Below are 12,044 nucleotides of genomic sequence, written 5' to 3'. Positions count from 1 at the left end.
GCTGCAATGAATTATATTATGCAATTTCATGAGCACCCACTACAATTACAGAAGCCCTGCACAGGGGTGGAACCACTGAGTGGACGCCTCCATTAGTAAATGAGGAAGGTTTGCCTATAAAAGCAGAGGCCTCTACCCTCTTCACATTGTGAATAAAGTGTCAAAGAGCAGATTACCAAATAGTTACAATTGAAGTTGTGTCGCAAAGAACACTGCAAACTGTAGCCTGGTGTCTGTTACTTGATGAAGTAGCACATTACACTCCTGTCACCTGACAGATGTAGAACGAGAAGTGTCTCATTTTGCCTTTACCCTATTGTAGTGGACACTGATTTGCCTCTTTATACCCTGAAGTCGGGTACAACAGTCATTTTTTTTTTTTTTTTTTTAATTTTATTGGTTTTTACAAACCTTTAAAATCTGACACAAGTTAACCACACATCTTTATCAAAGTTCCTTAGACCCATCCACGTAACATCCATTACTATAACTTTGTCAACTTTTTTCCATTTATGGTTATTCAACCAAGTTCACCGTTTATCAGAGAACTTTCAAATATTGGTAGCAGACGTGCTTCTATAATTTCCAGCAATCTTGTTAAGGGCAGGATTAGTTTCAAGTCGGTTCCCTGGAACATTAAGCTCCACCACTCGTCCGCACACAATGATGGATGAGCTAAGCTCCAGGGCCCCAAGTGTATAGTCCTCTCAGATCTTAATTTTGTGCAAAATAGGACTAGATGTTTTAGTGATTCGTTTCGCTTTAAGCACAACCTACATTCAGGTCTCAGGTGGGAAAAACCCCTCCATGAGCGGAGGCGATCGTTCGTTTTGAACAAGTTCAATCTGAACAGTATAAATAGTCTGCGTGCCTGTGGATTAGGAAATAGAAGCACATATTTCTGAAGGCTGTTAAAGGCACGTGCTTCTAATGGAGCGTTGCGCGAACTACTGGCGGCAGCTCTTTCCGCACAAGTCTCGTCCCAATCTGTACGCCAGATCTTTAATTTAGCTGCATCCGGATTCTCATGAAGCAAATCGACTGTTATGTCGTATTTTTTCAAGATTGCCTCGCATCTGTTCGACCACATCTGGATATATTTGTGATTTCCAGGTTGGGCATTGTAAAAGATCTCAAATTGTGGGATCTGCGCCCGACTACAGGTCTTTCGATATAAACACAACAGGCTCCAACATATTCTTGCATGCAAGGATATTAAAGCCAGTTCATATTTTATACAAGAGGTGTTCACACCCCTAGGAAGTGTTAAAACTCTTGTCCAGAAACAATTTTCCAGTTTGGCCCAGATCTCATGGGGGCATCCCAGCGCATTTTCTGCGCCATATGTCACAACCGGTATGACCTTCTGTTGGTAAAAGGCCAAGACTGGACGTAATGAGAATTTGCCAAATTTCTTGTTGATTATCAGGGCTTGGTTTGCTAGTTGGTTGCATTTCCTTTTGGTTTCCGCAAGCCAGGGCCCGTCATTGATGGCCGAACTTATTATCATCCCCAGATACTTGACACTTTGTGAGATCTGCAACGTTTCATGTCCCAAAGCCAATGTTATGCTTTTTCTGTTCCTTACTCCACCGCCGTTCAAATTCTGCAGGACTAATATTTCGCATTTTTTGATGTTAAGTGTGAGCTTATTGGACGTGACGTATCGTTGCACAGCATTTAGTTTCCTTTGCAACCCGATCGGCGTCACGTCCATTACGATCAAGTCATCTGCGAAAAGGAGCCAGCTTAGATGTATATTGGCCACTTTAGGTGGAAAGGATTTTACTTCGTTGATTGAGTCGCCCATGTCAGAAATGAACAACCCAAAAATGGCTGCTGCTAGTGGGCAGCCCTGCTTCACTCCCTTGAATATGTCGATGCAGGAAGATAACAAGCCAGATCGATCCAGTCTCACTCGAATGGAGGTCTTTGAATGGAGTTCCTTAATTGCTGCCATTAAGTCTGGTGGACATCCCCAGTTCTTCAATTTGTCCCACAAGAGCGTTCTATCGATGGTATCAAATGCGTACGAGAAATCTATAAATGCTAAATATACCTTTGTATTCGTTTTGATTGCCTCCATTTTGATTATGTTTAGCAATAGAAGATTTAGCGAGCAACCCACTTGTTTTACAAAACCTGATTGACGTTTATCAACATGTGATGATGATTTTGCCCAAGCTAGTAGTTTCTTTTGTAGCATTGTGGCATAGACTTTGCCTAACACGTCCAATAGTGCAACAGGCCTGTAATTTTTAGGGTCCGATCTGTCGCCCTTTTTAAAGATTGGTACAATAATCGCGCACTTCCAAGATTTAGGTGTTTGCCGAATTTGTGCTATTCTTTTGAAGAGTGTCTCACACAATCGTGCCCATATTTCTGGGAACTGTTTAATTGTAAAAATTTGTGAGACCATCGGGTCCCGGTGCACGCGAGTTTTTTGCTTTCTTAATGATGTCTATTATCTCTTCTTTTCGAAAATCTAGATCCCATGGTTTGGAACATTCCTCCGTCGAGGCATCCACAGGCTCAGTTGAGATATAAAGGCTTCCAAAGTGCGATATCCAGTCAGCCTCTGACACCATGCAAGCTTGAATTGCATCTTGGGGCGCGTGCACATTGTTAATAAGAGACCAAAAGGCTGATGTGCTCTTATTTTGTAATGTCCTCATCATCGCTTCGGCGTCGTTTTGGAGTATAATGTGTTTGTGCGATTTTAACCAGTTCTTATACGATTGCTTGGCGGCCTTAGCAGCTTTTAAGCTAGCTTCTTTACCTAAGGACTTCGCGTGTCTTAGATCACTGCGTAGCATACGCTTGTGTTTCAGCACTTCCAAGTCGAAGCTGTGAGCACGCACATAGCTACTGTTTTTTAATCCTGCTAATTTAGGTTTAAACTGCTTCAGCAGCTGCTCGTATTCCAAATGCTGACTAACACTGCAGTATTCACTTGTAAGATTCTCCGTCTCATCTCTCTTCAATGTTAATCGCTTTCGTTTTTCTTTGTGACCTTCAGTGAGACTATTCGCGGGTGTAACAGCTCTGAAACGAACATGTAGTCAATTATAGAGGCCTGATTTGCACGGTGCCAAGTGTTTGCAGGGGGCACGTCATTATGGATGTTTCCATTTAACATTTGAAAATTGCGTGCAGCCATCTCTTCTAACCACGACTGCTTCAGGTGTTTTTTTGTTATCGAGTTCAATGTTTTCATCAGGTCAATGTTAAGGTCTCCACATATCATTATGTTAGGCCATCCTGATAACACCACGAGAGAGTCCAATATTTCCATAGTCTTGTCTATAAAGACTTGTTCGCCGGCCCTTTTATGGTTCCAGTAGATGTTTACCACTATTAGGGAATCGGCCGGCGAACCTGCTGGGCCAGACCATTCTAAGGAGGTAGACTGAATGAATGGCGAGTGATTTGTTGAGCTTACAAGTCTCCAGCCTGAAGATCTTCTGATCATGGTGGCCAACCCTGCTATAGGGCGACCTTTCCTAGATTTTATGGCAGGATTGAGCGCAACCTCAAAGTCATTCAAAACCGGGGCTTCTGTTAGCCACGTTTCTTGTAAGCAGATAATCTGCAGTTCGTTAGTCCAATTTGAGTTGAATAAGTGCATGAATCCCCGAGTGTTCCAGGATGCAAAACTGCACACATTTCGTGCAGTACGTTTTTGGCGTTATTGATGGGATGTGTTACCCAAAGCCTCGGACAGCCAGAGCCACTCCAGGGCTTCTGTACTAGGATTTCCAGGTTGAGCTCCTGAGAGTTTGGTGGAGATCTGAGATGAATTTCCATTTATTGTTATGGTTATCTTGTCTTTTTGAGTCATTGAAACCATAGTTTGTCAGTGCTTCCTTATCGATTGGTAGTGAATTATTTATGACGCGCGTTGGGCTTTTATTGTTGCTTTGGCAAGAGTTTTTTTTCCGGTTTCTTCGAGCACATTATTCTCTGGCAATGTTTTCAAGATGGATACTCGCGCTGCAGGTTTATGGTGAACAGAAGCATTGTCTGTGATGACCAATGACTGCTGTGATTCATTCAGTGCATAAACATCGAAGCCCAATGAAAATAATGCAGCGTTCGCTTCCAAGATTGTTGTCACAATTAGTGAGGACAACACGTGTAGTACTACTTTATCATTTCTGTTCTCATCGTAGAATTCCACGATCTTCAAGTCGTTAGAACTTATGGACCGTAGTGATGGTACCGAATGAAGAAGTCTAACAATGTTACCTCGATTCAGTATTAGCTTGTCCGAGAGTTCCAGCTTCTCAATTATAATTTTATGAATCGGCATTGTCGAGAAGTTCTTTTTAGACGATGAGCCTTTACTAAATCGCACGTGTTTTGGCACCTCTTTTGTATTGGTAGGGCGACACATGTTTCGTGTTGGTAACTGCGATCCAGCAGAGCCTATTTGGCCATTTTTTTTCTCCAAAGTCACAGGATTAGGTACATCTGGTGCAATTGACTCTGCAGTTTTGAGGAGCTCATGATGGTGGACAGCTAAGGACCGCATCCTTTTTTCTTGTAAAGTTAAAAAGGGTGGTCTCTCAGGGCCATTTGAGAGTGAGGATACACGTTTGTCTTTGTTGATGATCTGGCATATTCTGCCATGTTGAGTCATTTGCCGTCGCACCTCTTGAGGAGGCTCTTCTTGGTTCTGAGTTTTATTTATTATGACCGGTTCCATTGCAGGTGATTTTCAAGATCTATGTAGTCTACATCTTCGTAAGTTGACATATTCAACATTTCGCTTGAAATGTCCTGAGCTTGGTCTATTAAGACCGAATCAGTGTTGCATGTGGAAGTTGGTTGACCAGCTGATGTTTGTTGTGATGGCTTGTTTGGCAAAGCTGACCCGAGTATGCATTTATTTAAAGTGCTGGCTACGTTTTGTACAACGTTGATATTTCGCAAAAATTTTCGCGCACCATTTAAGGGCTCAGTTGGTTTTTTGTTTTTTTTGGTTGATTTGTCTGATTCGCAATTGTCCGTTTTGAATGAGGTAGGTTTGTCACAGGTAGGTGACCTCCATTAAATAACGGGTAGATGACTGTTTGAGCCCCTTCCAAATTCTTTGAAGTAGGCTCGGCGGAAGAGTTTACACTCAAAGCCTGCTGCGAGCAAGCTGCCGCCTGAATGTCCGTTTGTTCTTGGTTAGAGATGCTCCGCGCTTGTTCAAATGCAGTATTAAAGGAGATGTCTAAAGAAGGGTCACATCCTGTGCTCCTAGAGGTTTGAGGAGCATTACTTTGGTGGTCAGTTTGTTGCCGATCTGTATCTCTCAAGGATTCCTTCGTTTGCACAATTGAAGCAAGCAGCGGTACCGACTGAGCTCCGGGCTTGTCACCCACTTTCGACGATGTCCTAAGCTCAGCGGCCGTATGCGCTTCCTTGTCTAGATTAGTCACAAGCGGTCCTTGTACACTCCGTAAGTCAATGATTGGGGCCGGTAGAGTTTTTTCGCCCGCTCCTTCTTTAGGGTGACGTTCTCTGGTTGAGAGGCGGTCTTCGAATTTAAATATCGCGAGTGCCTCTCTCGCAACGTCAGCCAATAGTTTTTTGTCCAGAGTGTCATTTTTCCTTTGCTCATTTAAGAGGTTAAAGGATAAGTCAAGTCTCTTGAATCCTTCATGTTGAGTATGGTATGAGCGCTCACATACTTGCTCCAAGTAAATTAACTTGGATAAAACTAAGGCCACCGTTGTTGATAGATCCCTAGTTGCTTCGTGCAAATTTTCATATAGTTTCATAAATGGAGCCAATGCAATTGTTGTTGATGACATCAGGATGGCTTGAAGATCTTTCGGAGATGTACAGGTGTCTTCTTTAGGAGAAGACTCATGAACTTGATAGGCCCTAGTGTTTGTTGTTGGACCTTCCTTACATTGACGGATTTTAGGGAATGGCTGTTCCATGAAAGAAGAGTCTTGAGATTCGTCTCGGTTTGTCCCGTTTAAAACAGGAGACACTGACATAGCCGTAGACAAATCATTAACAATGTTTGTGTTGTGATGAGTCGACACTAGCCTCTTTTGAGAGGATTGTAAGTGAGTAGATGCGTCATCGAGGTTAACTTTAGACTCACCACAGCCGTCAATTTTTGCACGCTTATAGCACACTTTGTGCCAAATGTCCTCATTTGCTCCTGACAGCTGACAATTTGGTCTTTTGACGAAGAGTCTTTCCGTTAAAGGTGGCGACTGCAGTAGTCCCCTGTGTATGAGTTGACGGCATGATTTGTTCATTGCTATCAAGTTAACCAGGACTTTGTCAGAAATTCCCAAGGAGTCTCTCCTATTGTCTTCGTGCACGTGGTCGTCGTCCTTGGGAAACTCTCTGACATATGTGCTTGTGGAACAGTTTGTCGGAGGAAGCGGCTCCGCAAATACTTCGTCTTGCAACACCTCGCCCTGGAGTCTACCAGGCCATCCCACTGGTTGGGCGGCGCGGGGCGAGATCTCATGGGGACGTACCTCATCAGCTCCAGCTGTCGATAATGCTGCGCGTTCCCCCGCGGGGCCCAACCCTCCCTCCCCAGATTCCAATGGCTCGCTCGTTAGAGCGCTTGCTTTATTTTCACTCTCAGGGTGGCCACCCTCAGGGCAACCACTATCGCCATCTGCTGGAGGCAACCCGTACTCCCCCAGCATTGACAGCCGCTCAACAGCTTCAGTAAGTACCGCGGACACCACAGGCCGAGCGCCCCCTCCTGATGTTGAGTTTCTGCATGCACTGCTGTTTCCGACCACCGGTTCAGCCCCAAACATCTCGGAGGATGCTAAGGGGGGAGGGGTGGTCTCCACACAAGGCGAGATCTCAGAGTGTGCGGCAGAGTTTATGACAAAGTTTGTGGCCGCTCTGCCTGCGGTGACCATTTTTCTCTGGTTATCATCTGTTGATAGTTCCGTTTGTATAATTTGAACATTACAAACATCTGTAATCGGGCCAGGTGATGTATGAACATCGGGCCCGCTCGTCTCGACTGTGTAGTGCTCGCTCGGTTGTAACTCAGTCAAGTTTGGTGGAACAAACACACCCGCTGGCATGCTTGAGTTAGAGCAGTCGCGAGAGGCGGGGGAGGATGGACAATCAAGGTCCTCTGAGTTCGAAACACAAGAAAAGTAACGACTTACTTTGTTAGTCGGCCCCCTGTGGCTAGATACAGCAGATTCTACGGGTGCCTCTCGCTTCTTTTGTGCGCGGGTCCTTGATGCTGATGGAGCCGGTAATGATGGTGTAGTAACCGTCATAATTCACGTCGGCAATTTGTATGGCTCACGGCTCGCAGCTCGCCAAACAGCCTAACAGCAGGAAAGAAGTTCACAGCCCTTCACTCGCAGGGCTTAACGCCGCAAGGGCGCTTGAGGCGGCCACAAATAGGCAGGTGAAGTCAGGTGACAGTCAGGTGACACAGCAACAACTTCCCCTTAAGGGCACACGCACCTCAATGGAAACGAGTTCGTAGTTTGTAGTTCGTAGCCAGTTACCATTCCAAAAGGCACTCCAGATAGGCGCTCGCCACAGCCTAACAGCAGGAAAGAAGTTCACAGCCCTTCACTCGCAGGGCTTAACGCCGCAAGGGCGCTTGAGGCGGCCACAAATAGGCAGGTGAAGTCAGGTGACAGTCAGGTGACACAGCAACAACTTCCCCTTAAGGGCACACGCACCTCAATGGAAACGAGTTCGTAGTTTGTAGTTCGTAGCCAGTTACCATTCCAAAAGGCACTCCAGATAGGCGCTCGCCACAGCCTAACAGCAGGAAAGAAGTTCACAGCCCTTCACTCGCAGGGCTTAACGCCGCAAGGGCGCTTGAGGCGGCCACAAATAGGCAGGTGAAGTCAGGTGACAGGTGACACAGCAACAACTTCCCCTTAAGGGCACACGCACCTCAATGGAAACGAGTTCGTAGTTTGTAGTTCGTAGTCAGTTACCATTCCAAAAGGCACTCCAGGTACTCCAGATAGGCGCTCGCCACAGCCTAACAGCAGGAAAGAAGTTCACAGCCCTTCACTCGCAGGACTTAACGCCGCAAGGGCGCTTGAGGCGGCCACAAATAGGCAGGTGAAGTCAGGTGACACAGCAACAACTTCCCCTTAAGGGCACACGCACCTCAATGGAAACGAGTTCGTAGTTTGTAGTTCGTAGCCAGTTACCATTCCAAAAGGCACTCCAGGTACTCCAGATAGGCGTTCGCCACAGCCTAACAGCAGGAAAGAAGTTCACAGCCCTTCACTCGCAGGGCTTAAGTCTTTTATTTTGTTATTTCCTTGTTTGCTTTAGTGTTTGAATCTCTAAGTATAGGCGTTACTATGGCGACACACTTTAATTTAAAATACAGTGAGACTGCATCTACTAGGGTTGCGGGAAAGCTAACCCAACGCGGCGGTTGATTACACTCAACATCATTGCAGCATAAGGTGGCCGGCACAATCGAATGCTGACGTGGCCCTGGGAAATATGGCAAGGACATTCAAATATCATAGTACCTGCTTCTGAGGAGGGTAACGGTTAGCCCAAGGTTACCACCAAGTCTGCACATTTGCAAAGAGTTCCTAATCATGTGATCGGCATAGAAGCTGTATCGGAGAACGCTGATGACTAATGGAAACATGGAAAAGGGACTTAGGAAGGCTCAGTTCCTGAAGCTGTAGCAAGGTGCCTTCCTGGGACTAGTTAAGGCCATGTTACATCAACCCTTAAGATCGGTTTCATTCTCTTCACCAGGAAGTAAGATGATTTGAGTCTTAGGAGTGGGGTTGCTGCTGGAAGGTGATGAGGGAGAAATACTGTCAGTTTGTTTTTTACATTACAATGTAATACATTGTCTTTTCCTTGCTACACTTCAAATTATATCGAGTTTGATTTATCTGACACTATGCACCTTATTATGCAAAGTGATGAGAAAAGTTGTGTTCATTGTATTTGTAGTATTACGTGTTTGCATATTCAAATTGTTTTTAATCTTGATTTGATCTAATTAAAGAAGGAAGTAAAACAGTCAATGATGTAGTGTGTGATATTTGTATACGTATGTGATGCTCCATACAGTGCATTGGGAAACCTAAGCCACAGCCTGCAGCATCCAAGCCTGAGCCATTCCAGAGGGGGCTGCTTATGCCCGTTAGTCCGGAGTTGTCAAAAGTGGGCAGCCACCACTGTGTTTCCAATTAGAAAATCGGTGCTTCAAAAATTCATCCAACTCAAGGCCCTCCAAGAGTGAATGACTGATATTTAGCAGACTGGAGAGAGACCATGCGCTTAGGTGTTGATAACCAGGCTGGGTCAGTCCATTGTCAGTGCTGCAGTCCTCAAGTGCTAATAATAAGCTTTTCTAACCCCCCTCACCAGCCTGGACTGAGTGCCCTCAGGCAGGTTGGTGGTCTCTGACCACTTCCAGTACACCCCCCAAAGACCTGACTTGTCAACACTCTGGTGAATGGACTGATGTTACTGTCTCATCCCCCTGCCTGCCCTCCACCCAACCAGGTTTGGTACTCGAATGTGAATTTTTGCACCAGAAGTAATGATCCGTCCTCGACTTCTGCAGTGTAATTAGTGCAACCTGGCCAGCCGTGGCCCACTATGTGCCGAGTTGCCCTGGTTGCACTAATTATTGTGCAGAATGATTGTTGATGGAACTTTGGATGTCTATAGAGCATGCATATGATGTGAAGTTAGATGCATTTAAAGGGGCATTTGATGCTGAACTGTGCATAGAATATTAATGATAGTAACCATGATGACCAGTTTCATAGTGCACATCACAAACGTCTCTTCTTGCCGATGTTTGGTGTTATTCCCCCAAATCAAAGGTGCCCAATTTTTGTCGCTCTCTAGAGGTTAAAGGTTTGAGTCGCCCATGACAGGATTCGGATTTGTAATGGCAGGTTGCAAACAGATATTGGAGGCAAGTACTTACCTCGTTCAACTTCCTTACAAGCCACACCTTGATCAGACCGACAACGATGTGTATTACACAAGGAGACTCAAACAATCATAGAATGCATTACCTGGCCTCAACACATTTAGTTGTTGCTTGGTATATCCTGGCAGCATCTGTGTGGGCTGGGAGGCTGTGCCTAACATATGGTGATCCTCCCATCCTTCTGAGTGCCCAGTGTTTGAAGAATGCAAAGATCATATAGTCAACCCTGCAGCAGTACCACCATTGATACTTTCCTGATGTTGAGTCCCACTCCTTTCCTGTTAGCCCACCTCCACAGACATTTTATCATCCCCCTTTGCTCACCTAAGCCCTCTGTATTTGGTGTAAGACAGTGGTGTCATGGTGGTTGGCAAAGACTTTTATTAACCAAAGTAAAATGGGGGTTGGAGAAAATCCTATCTCGCCCTAACTAAGAGGGGTTTCCCTGCCTCAGCAAAACTAAATTGTATTCTTGGTAAAATGTCCAAAGTAAAATTCTCTGTCCTGTGTCCAAATTCTAACCTGCCCTTTACATGCTAAACTCAATATACAGTGAAAAGGGAAATGTCTCTCAGCTTGCCGCTCGCAGCTCTTTTACAGTGTTCCAAAGAAAGGTGCTGAAAACAAACAAAATTTCAAACGTCTTGGAAGGAGGGGTGCGAGGAATTCCCTTCCACTGAGTTTCTTCATGTTCCGTAAAGTTCACACTTTCAAGGGGTTTGACTCTTCCCTTGAGGTTTCCCAGATTTCCACAAGGTCAAGGTGCAGTTACAGTTCTCTTAGCCTCTTGACAGCACCAGAGGGAATGATTCCAGTTCCAGGGGGATTGACTCTCTTCCCCTGGATTCCACTTCAGATAGTTCAACAAGCGTTAGAGTGAGTCCCAGACCCTCCACTGTCAGTCTGGTACACTCTCCTAGTATGCTTTCAATGATTTGGGTCAACACAATTGGATGCTGGTCCCAGACTTGCAATCCTTCTGCCTGGTATACTCTCTGACCAGGGCTTTCTTGACTTACTTATGTGTTTGGGGTGTGTGTGTCCCAATCTCGCAGTTCTTATGTCTGGTACTCTCCTGCCAGGGCTTTCTTGGTTGCTTATATGTATGAGTGTGGGTCCTAGACTTGCAGTCCTTGTGCCTGGTGTACTGTCCTGAACATGGTGACTCTGAATCTATATACACCCACTGGACTCCTTTATTTGTGTGACTTATATGCAATTTATTTCATACCATACATCTGTAGAGAAGTTGGTGTTCATGTTTCCAAAGTGATAAATAAAAAAAACAGCAAACATTTTAACACAGGTATACAAAGTGCAGTACATTACATGTGTGATAATTCTTTTATTAAAACATGGAGTAATCATCTCAAACTCTACCCACCCATCATTCGATTTGGGCAACCTAAATCTGTATGCCTGAATTACTAGACTGTTGGAGCACTGTCAATGTAGCACTACTAATACTTCTGGGGTGTCGTCACACATCAGTGTTTTGGCTTCTGGAGCGATTGACAAATGCTCTAGTTGTAACGGCCTTCATCAGGACGGAAATAGTTTTTTTTACTCCTTAGGAGGGGTACTGTGTTCATTGTCTGTGATCTAAATATAAAATTAAAAATAATAATCAAAAGGGGTGTATGATTGAATTTATCCGTCAATCACTGTTGAACATTTATTTTTAATCCCGCAATGGGACACGTACCATGCAGGTTCTCTGGACCTCATGCACGTACCCCGTTGGCCCATGTTAAACAGCCTTTCATTGAGAAATAGCTGGAGAAATTCAAACATATCGACAACTCTGGGATTTCATCTAAACAAACCAACTCCTGAATCCAGTATGGATTTAGACCTAGGAGTACAGAATCTGCTCTTTGCTCCACCTGGGATACACTAGAAAATGTGGATGAAAACTCTGAGTGCACTCATCCTGCTAGACATCTAAGGTGTTTTTTTTTTTTTAAAAACCATCAGTCATGAGATCCTCCTAAATAGACTGAAAGTTATTGGTATTGAAGAGGGAGCTCTACAATGGATCTCCTCCTTCCTAATGGGTGGAACAGAAACCCCTACTATGGGCCCCTACAATTTCAGG

Source organism: Ambystoma mexicanum, chromosome 5p (assembly GCF_040938575.1).
Source record: "Ambystoma mexicanum isolate Mex_15411 chromosome 5p, UKY_AmexF1_1, whole genome shotgun sequence".
In the NCBI taxonomy this organism is placed as follows: Eukaryota; Metazoa; Chordata; class Amphibia; order Caudata; family Ambystomatidae; genus Ambystoma; species Ambystoma mexicanum.
The sequence above is the reverse complement of the archived record's forward strand: the minus strand, read 5'-3'. Positions refer to the sequence as shown.